Below are 18,821 nucleotides of genomic sequence, written 5' to 3'. Positions count from 1 at the left end.
GATTGCATAAAGCCAGTGCTTCCCCAGCAAGGCTGGACGTGTCACTGGGCTGGAGAAGGCACACATTTCTGTAGGCAACTCAGCTAAAATGGCCCAAGAATTTACTCTGCCTGTGTGTTTGCTAGTCAGAATTAAATGCTCTTCTGCCAGGCTCTCTCTCCCCAGAGCTTGCACCAGTATCACAACAGGTTCTCATGGATCTTTCAATTTTCCAACAAATTGTTATGCTTAGCACCAAAGTCCTGGGTCCGCGGGTGTTTTGATGGTGAGCGATGGAGGCTGCGGCTTTGCTGCTGTGACAGACGTCAGCCGGGAAGGCTTTGCGAAAAGGTCCCCTTTTTCAGCAGATGACACGAACACCGGGTGAGGAGCAGCAGCGGTGGCGGCCGCAGACTGGCTGCCGTCCCACCAGATGGCAGCAACTCTCGCTGCCGGGGACCGGTACCGGGGACAAAGGGCGCAAAGGGACCTCAGCCTCTTCCGGGCACGGGTGAGCGCGGCCAGCACCCTGCCCCAGGCAGAGGACGCGAGCAAACGCAGTAGCACAGTCTCGGGGTGAGGAAGAAAAAGCACAAGCTGGCAGGAGAGCAGCCTGGCAGGCAGTAGTATCACTCGAGCAGGCAGCGACAAGGGTTTAGTCTCGGTGCTGAGCTGCCCTGGGAAACCTGTGATGCCCATTTCACACTGATGAGCAGTTCTAGCTCTTCACTCCTCTAGCCTAAGGTAGTACACTGAGAGGTGCAAACGCCTGTCTCTCCAACCATAATGATTCTATTCTATTCTATTCTATTCAACCCTGGTCCCAGGGTTGGTTAGTTTTGCAGCCTGTCTCCTTGCAGCCCTCTCTGATCATTCCTCCTTTCCCACCTGCCAAAGGCTGTCTCCAGTTTATTACTAATTCAGGGTGGACAGGAACAACAGAAATGTCTAGGCATGACTTCAGAGGTGCAAGCTGGTTTAGCTTGACGTTAGAAAACATCCATACTGAAGAGGCCAATGTTAGTAAAAGTTTGGCAGTTTTTTAATCTGAAGCCCTGTAGTTGTGTGGCTCCAGAGTGATTAGATTACTGGCAGCACAAACTCATAACTTGCATTTCTCTGAGTACAGCCTAAAACCTAGGCAACATCAGACCTGCTGGAGAAACTAAGGGGCCCTGTATGAGGGGTCCTACTGCCAGAATGCATCTCCCACTTCAGACCACAGAGCAGCAGTTGGTTGCCACCTTCACACATCAGAGCCCTACAAACCAAGGTGAAATATCCCTGCTCACCACCCTGCCTTGGCTACAAACCTCCAGAGAGGTTTGAGTTGGGCTTTTTCCTTCCTGGGAGACTTTATTTTACTTCTTCCTTTCATGCCAGTGGAAGAGCTCAGTTCTGCACCAGCCGGGCCAACCTCCTAGTAACATTCAAACCAGACCAACAAGCTTTTGTTCATGATAAACAAACAGGAAACTGCCTGATTTCCTCTGTGTTTACCCTTTCTCTCTCACGTGCTCTCTCTCCCTATTTAATAGATAACTGGCACACCCGACCTGCGAAGTGGCTGAAAGCAATCACATGGACAAGTACTTGAAGCAGTTGGGAGTTGCAGCATGGCTGCTCCCTTGAAATGGGCATCTGCTCCCTGACAGTCACTGATGTGCCACAGCCAAAGCCTCTCCAGGTAAGGAGTTCCCCGAGTTTGTGATAATTTGTACCTTGCAGCAAGCTGGCAGCACATCTGAAGTGGCAAGGGATAGGGAGGAGTTTACTTATTGCTTCATAGAATGGTAGGGGTTGGAAGGGACCTTTAGAGATCATCTAGTCCACCCCCCCTGCAGAAGCAAGTCCACCTAGATCAGGTCACATAGGAACATGTCCAGGTGGGTCTTGAAGACCTCCAAGGAAGGAGACTCCACAACCCCCCTGGACAGCCTGTGCCACTGCTCTGTCACTCTCACGGTGAAATCCCAGGATGCCATTGGCCTTCTTGGCCATGAGGGCACATTGCCGGCTCATATTTAGTTTATTATCAATCAGGACTCCCAGGTCTCTCTCTGCAGAGCTGCTCTTCCTTTGTGTTGTTTATATCTAAGTGGATGAAGCAGAAAATGCCTCTGTCTTAGAACACAGAGGATGTGGTAGAGTGTGCTGTGAGAGAAAGCACTTGTGGAAGCGGGTGGGAAATAATGTCCTAAGCCAGGCTGGAGCTCAGCTTGGCTGAGAGAGGGGGAACAATTCTTAGGGCCAAATTTGGTTTAATTATTCCTTGCCTGGTACTAGACAGCACTGGGGGCTGAGATGTTCCTCATATGCCTGTTTTCCATCAGCAGAACTGAGCTGACTTGAATTCAGCAAGTCCTGACTTACAGGGAATGGACTCTAGTTAAACTTGTTTGTTACTCGTTAGCCAAGGTACATGGATCCTCCTTGCACTGCTTTGGTAGCAGCTGATGCTGATCTGAGCAGAGGTGTTCTTTAATGCAGGAACAGGAATGTCTCTATCAGCCTGTTATGGTGATATTTCCATTTAGCTATTACCCCAGCACAAATTATTAGAACTTCCCTCATGTAGACAGTCTGCTGGGGAGACCACCTGAGATTACAGCATAACACAAGAGCTGATCAAACAGACAACAAAGAGTAAAAGCCCAATTCCGTGAATTTCCCTCACTCCCATCCTCTTCTTGTCTAACTGCCGTGTCTCAGAATCTGTATTTTACCTTATTTTTAAAAAGGCACAAAACAGAGGCTACCCAAAGAGAACTTTTTATTATTTTTTGAGACATTATTTTTATGCAGGGGCTAATGACTCTGATAATACAGTCACATCACCACCTTGCCTCCAGCACCCCAAAGCAAGCTACTAACCCACACATGGATCTCCCAAGCTTTTCTGTACTATACAAGGATGTTACTGCTGCCCTGCCCAGGCTGAGTTCAAGCCCTCAATGCACCAAGCCTGTAAACCCATGCTGAAACCAGCTGGCTATGCTAGGTTCCTGAAGAGCTGCTCCTCAGCACCCAGGTGCCTGCACTGCTCCACTGAAATACTTGTCAGGGAGGGTTGAGTGTGTCCAGAGATAAAGCTACTGGTATCCATGTGGGTACCCTCAGTCTGCAGTTCTGCTTCTCAGGTGTTCACTGATGTCAACTCCACCTGTAATCTGCTGCTCCAAAGGTCTAAACTTGGGCTCAAGGAGATGCTGGTGGGTGTTAGCTCTGCTACTGTATTCTTCCGAGTTCATCTTTGTGGCCTCACACTGACCTAGTTAAGAAGGGAGATTGTCAACAGGAATTTCCTCTGCTTGAACTTCTACTTTGCTCTGTGTAGTCTCAAAACCCAGTGCCTCTGCACTCAATGGTGGTGATTCCCTCACACAGCACAGGGCTTCCTGTGACGAGCTAGCAGGAAAACCCCTTTGTTTTCCTTTTGCTTCCTTTCCCACTGCTTGAGAGGATCCTGATTCCTGCAGGACATAGCTGGATACCTCAAAGATAAAGCATTAATCTGAAGAGTCAAATGGCTGGGTTGAAGGCTTAGTCAGCGAGGTGTCAGCACCCTGTCCATGCTTCAGTTTCTTTTCTCACTCTTGGCTTGTTTTCTAGTGGGGAAGGGCCTGTTCTCTGCCTTTTCCCCCTTGAGGAAGGAGAAAGAATCCCAATCCCAACTGCATTCTCCCAAATGTAAGTCATGTCCAATTCAGGCTGTTCCCAAAGCAGAACTGTTAGGATGTGGAGAAGGGCTGGTGCTGTTCCACTTGGCCCTCTCACCAGCACCAATAAGCTACCAAAAGTCACCTCTCACTATGGGAAGAGGCAGGTAGGAGAGCAGGAAGGCAGCCCATCTCCCTGTTGACTGTGGGGAAAAAGACGGCTAGAAGGGGCTGCTTCTCTGTCTGTCATGTTTTCTGAGACATCTTCCCAGGAGGAGTCTGGATAAAGCAGGTCATCACTGCCTCGGTAAAACCCAGGGCTCTTATGAACTGAGCCCCATCTCTCAGCAGCACAGATCATGGGGCTCTGCAGGCCCCAGACTGGGTAGACATTTCCCTTACTAAAGGTTTGCTGCCTGAAAGCCAAAGAAAATAACCAGAGCAGATGGCTCAGGGATGGCCCAGGAAAACCCAGCTTTGCAAAACCAAGAAACATGACAATGCCACAGGAAAATTAACGGCTGATAAAAGGATGAGTTCACCTCTGTTTGATTTTCTCCTTCCCACGCTATCCTGCAACTGGTGATAGTTTTTATCCCCACCACAGAGCTCACTGCATCTCACCACCACTCTTACTTGTTAAGTTTGCTTTCTCAGCAAGTCTAGAACATCTAGTCCTCTAGAAAATACACAGGTGGGTAACACTGTGTTCTGCTGAGTCTGTGGCCCTTGGCCCAGCAAATTCTCTTACTTCTATTGTACTTTTCACCCTGAAAGGTCCTAAGCTGCTTAGCAGAAAAAAAGATCTGATTTCCAGGCAGGGACAATGTCACCTACTGCTGTATCACTGCTACTTCTGGAGCAAACAACTGCTGATTAAACAGGGCAGCAGTTTAGGGAGGAAATGAAGATCTGTATTGCCCATTCCTGGTACCATGTGCAACAAGGAGGAAATGTGAGAGCATTTCCCACACTGGTGGTACTCGAGAGAGAGAAGGGAGATGCTAGAGAGAGGCGACACAGGAGCTATAGCATCTTACTGAGCAGCAACCAAGATGCAGAAAGTTGCCCCTAGAAGTTCTTCGCCGGTGTGAAGGGAAAGCAGAGATGACAGCAAGGAAATCAGAGGGCCGATAAGGATCTGTGGCTGTGAGGCAGGTGTGCGCCAGGGCACAGATCACGTGCAAGCAGAGATGTGAGGCTGTTGCTGCATTCTGTTTGTTTCCCTTTACCTGGCTGACATGTCTTTTCATGTCAAAAGCCAGATCAAAGACAGGGATGTAAATAGCTGAAGCAGGCTTCCTTGTGGGAACGGGGCTGAGTGCCACAGCCAGCCTCTCAGCTGGATCACTCCCTGGAAGCAGCACGAAGAGCTGTCACCCTCCATTAGCCAAACACTCACAGAACAAAGCTTGCGACTGCTGGGTGCTCTGGGCATTCAGGAGCCAAACCCTGCAGTGAGCCTAAAGAGTTACTCTTGCCTGTCTCTGTCTCATCCCTAGGCCACCACTGCTACCAACAGGACACAAGCAAGGCTGTGAGGACAGGTGCTTCGGTTTCATCATGTCAAAAGGGCTTCAGAGTCCAAGGACATTTGTACTTGGTCCCTGATTTCATATTTTTCTTTTTAACTCTCCCTCTGCAGTCATGGTGTCCACTAATGAGGACTTAACACTGCCTTTTAATCTCTGCATAGCCCTTCTTTGGGGAGAGTGAAATAACACTTGCTGACATCATCTGAAGCTGAGGATGCAGAGCACCTTTGTGGGGAAAGGCTCCTGCAAAGGCTCCAGCAGCCAGGGGATCTCATGCTGCAGGCTCAGGGTACAGAAACCAGGTTAGAAAACCACAGGTTGCAATAGAGAAGAGGGAACAGCAAAACAGCCTGGGAGACTACATGCTCTCTTCACATGCTGGAGAGAGATCATCGAGGCCCTGGCCTACTCTTGTCCCATGGATAGACACTAGCAGTAGCTTCACTTTTGTGGGTGTTGAAACAGTTGATGGCTTTACTCCTCATCTGTACCCCTTTGCACAGGGGTGCCCACTGTTTTCCAACATTCCTCAGTTGTCCTTCTGCTGAAATTCCACATTTGGAAGAGGGGTCCTGTCACGTCTTGTTCACTAACTTTCCAAGATAAGAGTCTCCAGCATTTTTTTTCCTGGTCTTTTCAAAACAGGAAATTATACTCCATGGCATCCTTCACACACACACAGTTAACCAACAGCAGCACCCCATCCCCTGACATCCTCTTAGTCTCAAGAAACTGCACTGCACAAGGATGTTAAGCTCAGATGGAGCAATGCCCATGCTCTCAAAGCCCAGGATCTCTCCTGGCCACCCTTTCCCTCTCCAGCTACACACTATCCCAGCAGAGATTAGAGCAGCCTGGGGCCTCCTCTGAACTGGGACAGCTAGTAACAGTTCCCATGGGGCTAATCAGAGTAACAGGAGCCACACTCTGCTGCTTACCCATGCCCTCACAGCAGGGGTTGCTGGGGCAAGAAGAAAACTGGCAATATTGATCTAGCCCAACTATGGGGCTTGGGCTTCCCCAGCCTATCCTGCCCTAATCATTTGATTGTGAACTTTGAAAGTTCCAATCCCTGTTCTGCACAGGGAGCTCAGATCTGGGATTTACGTTCATGAGCAGGTCAAATACACTGGCATGTCACATTATGTTTCAGGGAAATGAGGGTGTACAGATTTTTTTGGTAGAACCTCAAATCAAGCACCCTGCACTGCTGGGAGGGGGATTTGCAGCAAACAAAGCAGATGAGGAAACAAACCACAGGTAGAGAAAGGATTGCAGAACTAAAGGATTTAAAAAGGGGACTACAGTAGGAATGCAAGAGGCCAAAAAGGAAGCCAAAGCTACAGGGCACAAGGGATTCCTTAAGTATCCAGGAAGCAGATAACACTACCCAAGGGGCTGGTGCCCTTCCCCCTTTTCCTGCTTCTACTACTCTCGCTAATTCTTTCACCCCTGCCAAACCTAAACCACAGCAGTGCTCTTCCCTCCTACACAGCGCTCAGCAGTGGTTTTCAGGGCTATGGAGTAGTCTTTACAGCTTCCCAGATTAGGTGATACCTCTGTGAAATTCAGTGCCAGCCTAGAAAGCTGCAGCTCTGATCCTCCCCATATCCTTTTGCGAGCCCCCTACTCACCACTGACAGGGATCTCTACCAGCAAAAATCATTTCTTTACTTCTTGTCACGTCTCCCTCGTACATCAGGCTTGGGCCCTGGAGGTGAGTGTAATCAAGAAAGCACAGGCCAGAGGTTAGTTGTTAGCATTTTTAGGGGAAAGGAAGGTTTGAACAAGGGGAAGCTGGGGTTTGGCATCATAACAGAAACAACCAACTCCCCTGACCGATGAGGCCTTTTTAAAGGTCTTATCTGACTCCTGAGGAGCGGTTTTATCACCCTACACAACACACGGCCCTTGAAAGGGCGCCTCCCATGCCGAGGCCGCAGCCACTCCCTCACAGTAGCCGCTGTATGAAGCATTATCTCCGTTTATCCATGAGGGCCAGGGTTCCGAACCCGGCTACCATTACAGCTATTATGCCGGCGGCAGAGCTGCGATCAAGGGGTCTTCACTGGAGCGACGGAGATGCTCGCAAAGCGAGGCAAAGAGTGAATGGCTCACCACATCTTACCCGACTCAGCTGACGGCAATTAGGGCGGCCTCAGCGGAGTAACGGTCGACTTCCTTGAGGAAAGTCGACACCCTCTCCTGCCACTCACCGGCCTCCAAGAGCCCCATCTCACCTGAGCCCCGCGGGGTGCCAGCCCTTGCACATGCGCAGCGCCCCTGCCCCACGCCTCACCTGCGCTCCATACTCCCCTCCGGCCCCTCAGCCTAAGGTGACCAGCGAAGGGCGAGAGGGGGACAGCTGCCCGACAGCGCATGCGCCTGCGGGCGCCGCGCGCTAGTCGCCCTTCCCTCAGCCTATGGGTATCCCATATCTCGCTTCTTTGGCCTCGTGCGTGTTCCTCTGTTCGCGTACCCCCCCCGCGCGCGCGCACACACACACACACACACACACACACATATATACACGCGCGCGCGCGCGCGCGGCGGCGTCGTCGTCGTCGTCGTGAGACTGGTTGCAGCAGCCACGTAGCGCTGCGGCGGCGGCGTAGGCTGGGCCTGAACCCGAGCCCGAGGCAGCGGCTACTCGAGCGTCGCGGCGGCAGCTGAGGGGGTCGAGCGGAGGAAGAGAGGGAGGGCCCTGCCCTCCGCCCCTCCGTCTCGCCTCCTCCACCCTCCCTCCGCCGCCTCGCCTGTGCCCCCCTCCCCTTGCCGTCCGGCATGGAAAGCGGTGGGGGCGGCCCTGAGGGGATCAGCCTGGGTGAGTGTAGGCTGCCCGCTTAGCTGAGGATCTCCTTCCCTCTTGTCCTCTGGCCTGGCAGCAGCCGGTGAGCACCACTAGGCCCAGCCCGGCAGTGGGTGACGGAGGGAACGAGGTTGAGCCGCTTCCCGGCCTGGAAGGAAGCGCGGCTGGGAAGGGAGGAGAGTTGCGGTTAGGGGAGCTCCATGCCCGGCCTGGAGCTCCTTCGGCCGAAGCGGGTGCAGCCAGGGGAGCCTCTCGCGGGAGAAGGGGAGCGGGCCGGGGAGGAATGCTGCTGGAGGGCCGGGGGAATCTGTCTCGGCTGCTGCACCCCGCTGGGAGGGATCTATGCCACTTACCTGGGGGAGGTAAGGTGAGTTGCATGAAGCAAGTGTGGGGGGTGGAAATCTTGCTGTATTTGGCTGTATTGGATTGCCTTTCCTCACCTCTCCGTTTTCTGTCTTTGCTTTCCCTCCCCCTCACCAGGGGAGTGGTGGCATGGAGTTGCGAGGGGCACTTGGCAGCCCTCTCCTTCCTTCTTGTCACTTGCTAATTGTGCAGCCACGACCGGTGCACGGTCCGCGATTGTTAGGCGGGAACGTGGTTCTTAAATGCGCTCGCTCCTGGGTCTGGAGTTGTCATTTAGTAGGTGAGGAAATGAAATGTTACCTTTTACAGCGGCGGGTTATGGGTCTAGGTGTGTGAAGGGGAAAAAATCATCTCAATCTTTTACTTAGGTATCTTCCCTTTCTCTTTGCTATCAGGACAGATGTGGTGGTATGTGCACCCTAGGGTTTTGGGATTTGTTTTGATTTTTAACTGCCTTCTGTGCAACTTTCGGTCCTGTGGCTGTCTTGGTCAGATATTGTTAGAATGAAAATATATGCTTCAAGATAGTGTGTCTTTTTGGTCTTAATAGTATCTATGTAAGTATCTTTAATCACAACAGAGTTTTGACATCTTGAGCAGTGGAAGCTATTTAAGTCAGACAAAAAGGATGTGAAGAATGTGCATTTTTATCTATTCAGGGGGGTGACCTGAGCTGGATTGTTCTGGGAATAGCAACTGGCATGTGCTTTGCATCTGTATATGTGGTGTATGTGAGGTGAATCAAGAGAATGATGGTGGGGGTATTTGTGTGTGCTGAACAAAAGAGGTGTAACTGCAAGCACTGATTTGTGAAGGATAGTCTGGTGCACCTTGATTTGCCATCATACTTTATGGTAACAGATAATTTTCATCATTTATATGGGTCTAGTGTTCTCATCCCTACCTATTTGAATTCCCTTTATCTTTCTACCTACATAGAATGGTAGGGGTTGGAAGGGACCTTTAGAGATCATCTAGTCCAACCCTCCTGCAAAGCAGGTCCACTTAGATCAGGTCACACAGGAACATGTCCAGGCAGGTTTTGAAGACCTCCAGAGAAGGAGACTCCTTTTTCTGCTTTACAGTGATTTATCAAGCATTTGCAATATGGTTATCCTGAATGAAGAGCCCCATCCCTGTCCGAGGCAGCCAATGCTTGAATTTAAATGTTGATAAATAAAGTTGACACAGAGTAAACTTGCAGTGTAAGACTGTAGTTGAGGGACAGAAATTTTCAAAGCTTTTTTCAGAGAGTATGTATTTGAAAGAAAAATGCAAAATCATGAGGGCTTTTTTTTTCTGACTAAGCAATTGCATTTAAAAGGATGTCAGAGATGTAAGATTTGAATTATAATTTTATCTAGTATTTATAGCTACTTCATATTTGGTTGCAGTGATTGAGATTTAGGAAGATCAGTAAATGTTTTGTGGCTTAGCAAAACAAAGCTTTCAAATATTTACATGATCAAAAGAGACTTTGGTACTATAGACTTGTGAATTTATTTTAAAGGATTTAATTGATTATATTATTTCTTCTCAACTAATAATGATACAAAAAACCTTTAACTGATGTCTTCTGGAGAGTAAATTCTTCAGCATTTTGTATGAATGGTTAGGTCTAACTTAAAAGAGCAGTTCATCAGGTTCTGTTGCAAGTGCAAGATATTGGGATGTTCTGTTCTTACTCTCTTTGCCAGGATCATAGAATGTGGAAATGTCAGACTGAGGTGCAAAAAGTCTTCATATGTACAGGGAGTTACTTGTAGGTCAAACATATTTTTCTGGTGTCATACCACCCAGAGCATGAGATGTACATGAAAGAGAACAACTTGGCATGAGCCCTTTGACTTCATACAACTGCATTAAATTGGTACTTTCCATAAACAAGATCCCATCTTCCAGTCCTGATATCATGTGCTTTATCAGTGCCTAAGGGAAGAGTAGTGTACCAATAGCATATTTGAGATAGGCATGGGTATATTTAAGGTGGTTACAAAACTACATGTCATCAGTGACCTATTTCTCTGTGGCACACTATAATATGCCTTATCAAAGAATAAATTTCTAACTCCCCCAAAAAGGCAGACATAACTGGAAGGAAGTCCCAACCAAACGAGGAGATTGATACATTTTCTAACAACCTGATTCAGTAGATTATTATTGTATTAAAATATTTTATAACCATTCTCCTGATTAAATTCCTGGATCACAGAACAAGCTGATCTCATAATAGTGTGAAACAGCTCTCACTACAAGATCCAGATCTTAGCTTCTAAATGGAAGATTAAGTCAATTTTAAGGAACATAATTATTAAAAAAAACCCAAAAAAAACCTAGTTTACATTTTGCTAAGTATGTGTAATTTGTCTCTTCAGAATGTTATGATACCAGAGTTTGGGGTTGGTTTTTTTTTTCCTACAAAAAAAAAGTGGGATTTTATGTGGAGGTCAATTTATTATCATAGAATGGTAGGATTGGAAGGGATCTTAAGAGATCATCTACTCCAACCCCCCTGCAGAAGCAGGTCCACCTAGATCAGGTCACATAGGAACATGTCCAGGTGGGTCTTGAACATCTCCAAAGAAAGAGACTCCACAATCCCTCTGGGCAGCCTGTTCCAACGCTCCATCACCCTCAGAGTGAAATAGTTTTTTTCTTATATTGTGGTAGTTTGAGCCTGGCTGGATGCCAGGTGCCCACCACACCGCTCTATCACCCACCTCCTCAGCAAGCCAGGGAAGGGGAGAAAATAAGATGAGAGTCTCGTGGGTTGAGATAAAAGCAGTTTAATAAAGAAGCAGCAAAGCCGTGCACGCGAGAAGTGAAGCAAAAGCAAATAAAACTGTTACTCTCTACTTCTCATCAGCAGCGATGTCCGGCCACCTCCCGAGAAGCAGGGCTTCGGTAAGCGTAGCAGTTGCTTTTGGAAGGCCATAAATGAATCTTGCCTCCCATTGATCTCCACCCTCTGGGTTCTGTCATTCAGCCAGCTCTTGATCCACCTCACCCTCCACTCATCCAAGCCACACTGCTTGAGCTTTCTGATGAGGATGTTATGGGAGACAGTGTCAAAAGCCTTGCTGAAGTCAAGGTAGATGACATCCGCTGCTCTCCCCTCATCTAGCCAGCCTGTTATGCCCTCATAGAAGGCTATCAGGTTGGTCAAACAGGATTTCCTCTTGGTGAATCCATGTTGACTCCTCCTGATAACCACCTTTTCCTTTATATGTTTAGTGATGACATTCAGTATGAGTTGTTTCATCACCTTTCTGGGGATGGAAGTGAGACTGACTGTAGTTTCCTGGGTCATCCTTCTTGCCCTATTTGAAGACTGGAGTGACATTGGCCTTTCTCCAGTCCTCAGGCACCTCGCCTGTCCTCCATGATTGTTAAAAAATGATAGAGAGAGGCTTAGCAATCACATCAGCCAGCTCTCTCAGCACTCTAGGATGCATCCTATCAGGACCCATTGATTTATGAGCCTTAAGCTTGGCCAACAAGTCTTTAACCTCTTCCTCTTCCACTCGGCGTTTGCTAATAACTCTTATGTACAATCTTTGTAGCTCTGGTAAATAAGAGGCAGACTTTCCTGCTTCAGTTGAAATATTTGTTACAACACAAACTTCTAGCATCTAGTATCTGAATTGCCTTTGCAAATGCTTGATTTTTCCAAGTGATCTTAAAATGATGATTTTTAGGTTACTCCTCCCTTCTGGAAAACAATTGCATAGGGAGTGAAACTGGCGGTAGCTCTGGTGCCAACAGCTTAAACTCATTAACACAAGCAGCTTGTGTTAGTTTACTTGACACTTTCAGACACCCTTCCCTGAGGAGATTTCAGATTAGTAGTTTTCACTCAAGAGAAACATTTAGGTATGCTAAGCAACTACCAGCACAGTATGCTGTGTTGTTTTCGTTTGTGTATTTTAAAGTTTTGGAACTTGATTCTTTCAGTGGAAAGGTGATTTTAGGCATGTAATGTGAAAGGCAAGTGGTCTGGCTTGAAGACAGATCACTGGAATTAGGACCCATGTTAACATTTGAGGCAAAATCTGTTAAGCCACCTTGAATCTGTCCTAGGTACTAAATACAAGTGAACAGAAAGTTTTTCAGATGGAATTTTGGATGAATATTTGTGGTACCACGGCGAAGACAGATGGCCTGGTAGGATAAGGTAGTATAGCTTTTCTTTTTTGCAAGCAGAAAGTTTTATAGTTAAAAATTTACAGATAAGCATCCATTGATCCTCATGCCTTCTTTTATGGGAATGTTGTACACAAATTTGCAAATATTTGAGTTGGAGCATAGCTGAATCTTGCAGGTGCAGAAAGCTTACTAGAATTTTGCCTTTCCTATGGCTGACTAGTCTTGTGGAAAACAGCGAAAATCTGTTCTGAACTCCACAGTTGCTTGCAAGTCATGCTTATTTAAGTGACAACTGTGAATTTGAATGGTAGAAGACAGATTATTTCTAACAAAAAGCCTGATTGCTTTTAGTGTCCAGTGTCCTTACATAGAGCAGATACTGTCAACTAGCTGTGTCATTGTAATATTTTTGGACATTTGCTGAACAGGACTATTTATGTTTCCCGATTGATGCGGATATTTTTTGCTACATATATTTTAAAGAAGCAGCTCTCCTTCCTACTCATACTTCTGTAGATTTTCTGGTTCTGTCCTTTCTAACATTAGACTGTACAATGACAGGAGCTCTATCCTTAATAACAGTAACTTTCCCTTTTTTCTTTTTCAGGCTAGCAAATTTGAGATGTTACACATATAAATGATGGGGTCAGATGCCTTGTGATTCCTCAGTATATTTTGTATACTTTCTCACTGCAGTAAATTCTCCAAGTTCCCTGTTCAGTGATGTGCACTGTGCTTAGATTTTCTGTATTTGAACTGCATGTCACTTTGAGGGACATTAGGATGGATGTTTAATGCACTGTAACACCAGTGTGGGGTTGACATTATGCAAATACAAGTTGTGGTGTATAGGTGTGACTTCAGAAGTCTTTAGCAGGGACAGAAACATATCCTAATAAATCTTTACCACCCATGTCATCCAATAGTAAAAATGGCTGCTGAGAATCTCTATTTTGCTTTATTGTAATGTCTATGTCTTGAAGAATCATTTATTTCACACTACCTGCAGGACAAAATCTATTAGAGCGAAATGCCCTGATGACTGCAGTTTAAAGGTCTGAGGAAAATTATGTCCTGAATGTAATTGCAACTTTTTGCCAGGCAGTTTTGTTTTAACACATACTTGGTTGAACTTTTCTTCTTCCACTTGTAGCTTTCTAAATTCATTCCATTACTCCTGTTTTCCTGCTTGGTGTCCTCTTGCTCATGCTCTTTCTTTATTACACAGTTTTCCACTGCTTTTTTAAAAACTTGTTTCCTTAAAACTAGTCTGTTTCCCGTCTTCTAGATTTTCATAGCTTTTCCTCTAACCTGCAGATTTCTTGATGAAGGATCTCACCTTCTACCTATCTTTGATAATTACTTAGCCCACTTCTGGTGCTGTAAAATAATTTAGTCTCTCCTGTGCACAAACAACTTCTATTATCCCACGCTTCAAGCACTTAAAATTTGGACAATAAGATGAAGTTAATTATCCCTACTGTTGGTGGACACTCTTTTTCCTTTCTCACCCTCCCTTTGCACATATCCCAGTCTTATTGAGATTCTTACTGAGGTGCTATTCCCTGGCCTACTTATTAAATTAAGTAACTTGTTCCTTTTTTGCCAAGAAATATTCTTATTTTCATAATAGTTAGGAACTTATTTTTAAATGAAAGCATGAGCCCCACAAAGGTTGAAGTCATTTGGGATAAATTCCTGTTTGCTACAGGTTCTTGAAAAGACATTATTTTTTCAACCTCAATTTTAAAGTATCATCCTCGGGGTTTTTTTTTTTTCCCCCCCAATTTGGTTTTGTGCTTCTGATTCTCTTACCTTGGTGTTTTAAGGAAAGTGAAAGCCAGATTTCACCTGTAGAACAAATTGATTATTTCAGGAAGCAAAATCTTGTGATTAATGGTAGTATTTATAAAGTTGCATGATAAGCTGATTCAGAGAAATGATCCAGCTGAAAAATTATCCCAAGGAATGGTTACTTTCCAGGCAAACTGATTTCCCAAGTCATGTCACTTTGCAACCATGAGAATGCCAGTGTTGGCATATAAATAGGGAGTGTAATGCCTCCTTTGGCAGCCACAGAGACTTAGATCAGATTAAAATGAACCAGTAATTTTTGCCTTAACTGATAATTGTCCTCACTTTGCTCAGAAGGACATTTAAATACAAACTAGAGAGATGTCCAAAGCTGCATAATGAATTAGAAGAAAAACTGGGAATAAAATCCACTATTGTATCAGTGGGAAGAGTATTTATGCTTGAGAACTGCAGCTGTAAAACATTTGAAGGCTGAAATGAACTGTTGCCATTGTACAGTGTCTGTTTTGATCATGGGTAGACTTGCTGAACAGCTCTGATATGTCTAACTCTCCTAACTTCAGGGAGAATGCAAAGGTAGAATATGTGCATCTGGGAGTTCTGTTGAAGACGCTGCTTGGTTAACGTCTCTTAGAAGATGGTAAATTTCTGTGTTATTAAATGTGCTTTGGTAAATTATATAAATATTATATAAGCAAGAGTCTTCCCCCCCAAGTTTATGTTATGCATCTAAAATAAACAGTGTGTAATATTGTTTCAGGATATTCAGTAGCTCAAAACAAGACAGTAATTGGTACTGGAAGATAACCATGCTGAGTTCAGGGTTTACAGGAGCATTGTGCAGGAAGAAACACCTACAATAGTATAGTTTTGGTATTGGCACATTCTCATGGTTTGACGTGGCAGCCGTTTCTGGTAATGGGGAAGGGGTTGTAAAGATGGCTCCTGTAAGAAGTTGCTCGAAACTCTCCCCAGCTCTGAGCCAGACCCACTTCTGGGGCTGAGCCATTTAGACACCTCCACGGTCACTTTTTAAGAAGCTAGAAGAGGAGACTACTTCCTGTTTCTTCTTCCTTATTCTGTCCCTTCTTCTTCTTTTCCGGCTGGTGGTGGTGCAAGGAGTGGGAAGAGTGAGAGAAACAAGCATGTGGACTCCAAGGTCAGTGAGGGAAGGGAGGAGGAGGTGTGCTGGAGCAGAGACTCCCCTGCATCCTGTGGAGAGGACTGGTGAAGCTGGGATTTGTTTGCATTTTGTTAAAGATGCCACATCAAGGGCAGAGACTCATTTTGCTAAAGACCCCTGACCAGGAGCAGAGACTCATTTTGCTGAAGACCCCGCATTAAGGGCAGTGACTCATTTTGATTAAAAAAGGCCCCAAGCCAGGGGCAGTGACTATGGCCGGAGGAGGCCGTGTCTTGTGGGAGGGACCCCATCACTTCATTACAGACCCCGAGCCAGGGGCAGTGATTCTCTTCATTAAAACTATGGCTGGAGGAGGCCTTGTCCCGTGTGAGGGACCCTGTATCAGCAGAAGCTGTAGCTGCTGGGAGCAACCCACACCAGAGAAGTTCGTTAAGGACTGTGTCCCTGGGGAGGGACCCCGTTAAGGACTGTGTCCCTGGGGAAGGACCCCGTATCAGAGCAGGGGAAGAATGCCAGGAATCTTTCTCCTCTGAGAAGAAAGAAGCGGCAGAGCCCATCTGTAAGAGACTGACCACATACCCCGTTCCCTACCCCCCTGAGCCGTTGAGGGTGGAGGAGGTAGAGGTATCAGGAGCAGTGAGCTGGACCTGGGAAGAAAGGAGGGATGAGGGAGGGAGAGCTTAAAGTGCTGGTTGTAATTTTCTCATCATCCTACTCCCTTTTTGCTTTTATTCCGTTCTGTTTCTTGTAGGCAGCAGAATAAACTTTCCTACTTTCCTCTCTCAGTCGAGTACTGGAGTCTGGAGTCTGTTTTGTCTGGAACCGTAATTGGCAGCGAGCCCCCCCTGCCCTTGTCTTAATCCACAACAACCTTGCTTATCTTTTTTCTCCCATTTTGCTGGGGCCTCTGCCATCCTAACGAGGGTGGGGGTGAATGGGGGCACTGAGTGAGAGTCTGTCATGGTGCTTCTGCACTAGCTGGGCCAAACCACGACACACATTTAGACTTTGTCAACGCTAGATTACTGAAACTTCTGCTAGTGAGTTGTGCTTGCAAAAAGACACATATCTTTGCCTTAACCTCATTAACCACTTGGCCTTGATCCGAGTAGTATCTGATGATTCAGTAGTTAAAATGCTGCTAGAAGGTGTAAACCTGAAACTCTACAGGTAACTGCAGGTGTGTTTTTTGTGAGTTGTTTGAAAGGAGATGCTGAGAGCAGCCCAGGTAAGAAGGGAAAAGCTCCTTGTGGTAATTCTCCATCAGTGCAGCATTTACCATTGCAATTGCTACTGGGTAGAGGGTAGTTGTGCAGCTACTGCAAGATTTTTTTGTTACTATGGAGTTTTCTACAAACTTGTTGCTGGTTTGATAGTCAAAATTATCCAGTGTGTAAAGAGCTATAAATGAAAAATGGAGAAGTTTTTAAACCTATCTGTAAGCACATTCCAATGATGTGAGAAGAACGAACTTTATTTTGGAGAGATCAAATTTACACTTCATAAAGCGAAAGATTTTGCTATTTAAATCTTTTTTTCTTCTACATAACACAGCAAAGTTCCAAGATATCTAGCAGGTTTTGTAAAGATAAACTGTTAAACTGGAAATGAATCAATGTTTGTTTTTTTTAAAAGAAAAACCCCACATCAAACTGTGACTGAGGGACTGTGTAAGATGTGTAACGTCATGCTCCCAGCTCAGATGAGATTATTGTAAATGTTTCATTACTATAGTGTAAAACATAAATTATACAGGGGCACATTCTGAGCTGTGATATGTAGTACAGGCTGGTCAACAAAAAGCTGTAATGAAATAAGTGAGCCCGACTGTGAGTTTTCTTAAAATTAACCCTTCTGTAAAAACCCCCAAAATTTCACTGGTACCTTCATTCTACATTTTACAAAGGTCTACTTTAGGGCTTGGTATAAGAGATAGCAAGAAATAGTAAACTTTTATAAGTCGGCACTGTCAGCTTAAACCAAGGAAAAAGAACTTTCCTCTACAATAAACAGCCAGTGGAAGTTATACCTGTTACACTTTGTGGACAGAACATTTACATTTTTTTGAGTTCTCAACTTACTACCATCCACATATTCAAAGACAGGTAACCATCTAGTGCTTCTTTATTCATTCCTCCTCTGGGAGGAAAAATGATAACTTTGGGAAACAGAAGTACAGATCTTGATGACATATTTCCTTTTTGTTTTCATGTGGCTTTATGTGTAGCCTAAGTTGTTAGTGCAATCATTTGCCATCTTAGGATAAGTTAGTGATGTTTAGTAAGTGTCATCACTGGCATCTATGAATATAAATGACTTTTAAATCTTAGTGCAGTTTTTGTTAGTGTTCAAGATATGTGAGTAGATAATGATGAAAGCAAGAGTTTTTAAAGCAAAAAGGAATCTTGCTACTGAAGAAGAAAACTAGGCCGTAAAAAGTGATTAGGAACAAAGAGTAGTCTAATGGGTGAAACAATTGTCCTTCAGTATTGAGGCAGTGGTATGGTAGTTTGACCCTGGCTGGATGCCAGGTGCCCACCATACCACTCTATCCCCCACTTCCTCAGCAAGCCAGGGAAGGGGAGAAAATTAGAGTCTCGTGGGTTGAGATAAAAGCAGTTTAATAAAGAAGCAGCAAAGCCATGTGCTCGGGAAGCGAAGCAAAAGCAGATAAAGCTGTTACTCTCTACTTCCCATCAGCAGTGATGTCCGGCCACCTCCCGAGAAGCAGGGCTTTGGTACGCGTAGCGGTTGCTTTTGGAAGGCCAGAAATGAATCTTGCCTCCCCTTCCTGCTCCTCTCCCCCAGTTTATATTACTGAGCTGATGTCATATGGTATGGAATATCTCCTTGGTCAGCCTGGGTCAGCTGTTCTGGCCGTGGTCCCTCCCAAGATCGTGCCCACCCACAGCTATTGGTGAAGGTGGGGGAAGGAATGCTGGAGGGACAGCCCTGATGCTTTGTGAGCAGTAGTCATAATATTGATACCAACAATAAGCACAGCACTGCAAGAGCTGCTGTCGAAAATCACTACCATCCCAGACCCACTACAGTCTCCACCCCTTATTCCATACCATTTATGTCATGCTCAGACAAACCATGTTAACAACCCATATACATTCTTATATACTCTCATTAACCAGTATCCCCACTCTTCAACAGACAAACACCATTCTTGTATTCCCTCTTACATGAAACAAACAAACAACATTCTTATATCTTTCATCCTCTGCAGATGTTCACTGGAGCAGGCCATAACTTATGTCTCATCCATCAAGATGGATATCCAGGCCAGGGGAAACAGTGTGTTCAGTGTTGGGCACCAGCACCAGCTTGGTTTGTCTACTTGTCCAGTTTTCTTGCGAAGTTCA

At 45.8% G+C, this 18,821-nt stretch overlaps 1 protein-coding gene and 1 long non-coding RNA gene across 10 annotated transcripts in view; one reads left to right on the top strand and one right to left on the bottom strand.

Annotated features, from left to right (window-relative positions):
* Positions 1–1,547: 1,547 nt before the first annotated feature.
* Positions 1,548–18,821, top strand: part of LOC104552115 (zinc finger protein 652) — a 57,283-nt gene continuing 40,009 nt past the window's right edge. For 8 of the 9 annotated variants that reach the window (XR_009820699.1, XR_009820700.1, XR_009820701.1 and 5 more), the window contains exon 1: positions 7,544–7,997. The gene's annotated coding sequence lies outside the window, so the exon portion shown is untranslated. Of the gene's footprint in view, positions 1,667–7,543; positions 7,998–18,821 lie in introns of those variants that run through there. The other variant, XR_009820703.1, reaches the window with a different exon arrangement.
* On the bottom strand, positions 2,753–7,648 carry LOC133628461 (uncharacterized). The gene is made up of 3 exons (XR_009820707.1): positions 7,473–7,648; positions 6,808–6,884; positions 2,753–3,250 (listed from the first exon to the last, which is right to left on the bottom strand). It is a non-coding gene; the product is annotated as an uncharacterized LOC133628461 (long non-coding RNA).

This window comes from Colius striatus, chromosome W, assembly GCF_028858725.1.
Source record: "Colius striatus isolate bColStr4 chromosome W, bColStr4.1.hap1, whole genome shotgun sequence".
Taxonomy (NCBI): domain Eukaryota; kingdom Metazoa; phylum Chordata; class Aves; order Coliiformes; family Coliidae; genus Colius; species Colius striatus.
Note: the sequence above shows the minus strand (reverse complement) of the source record. Positions and strands in the feature narration are given on the sequence as shown.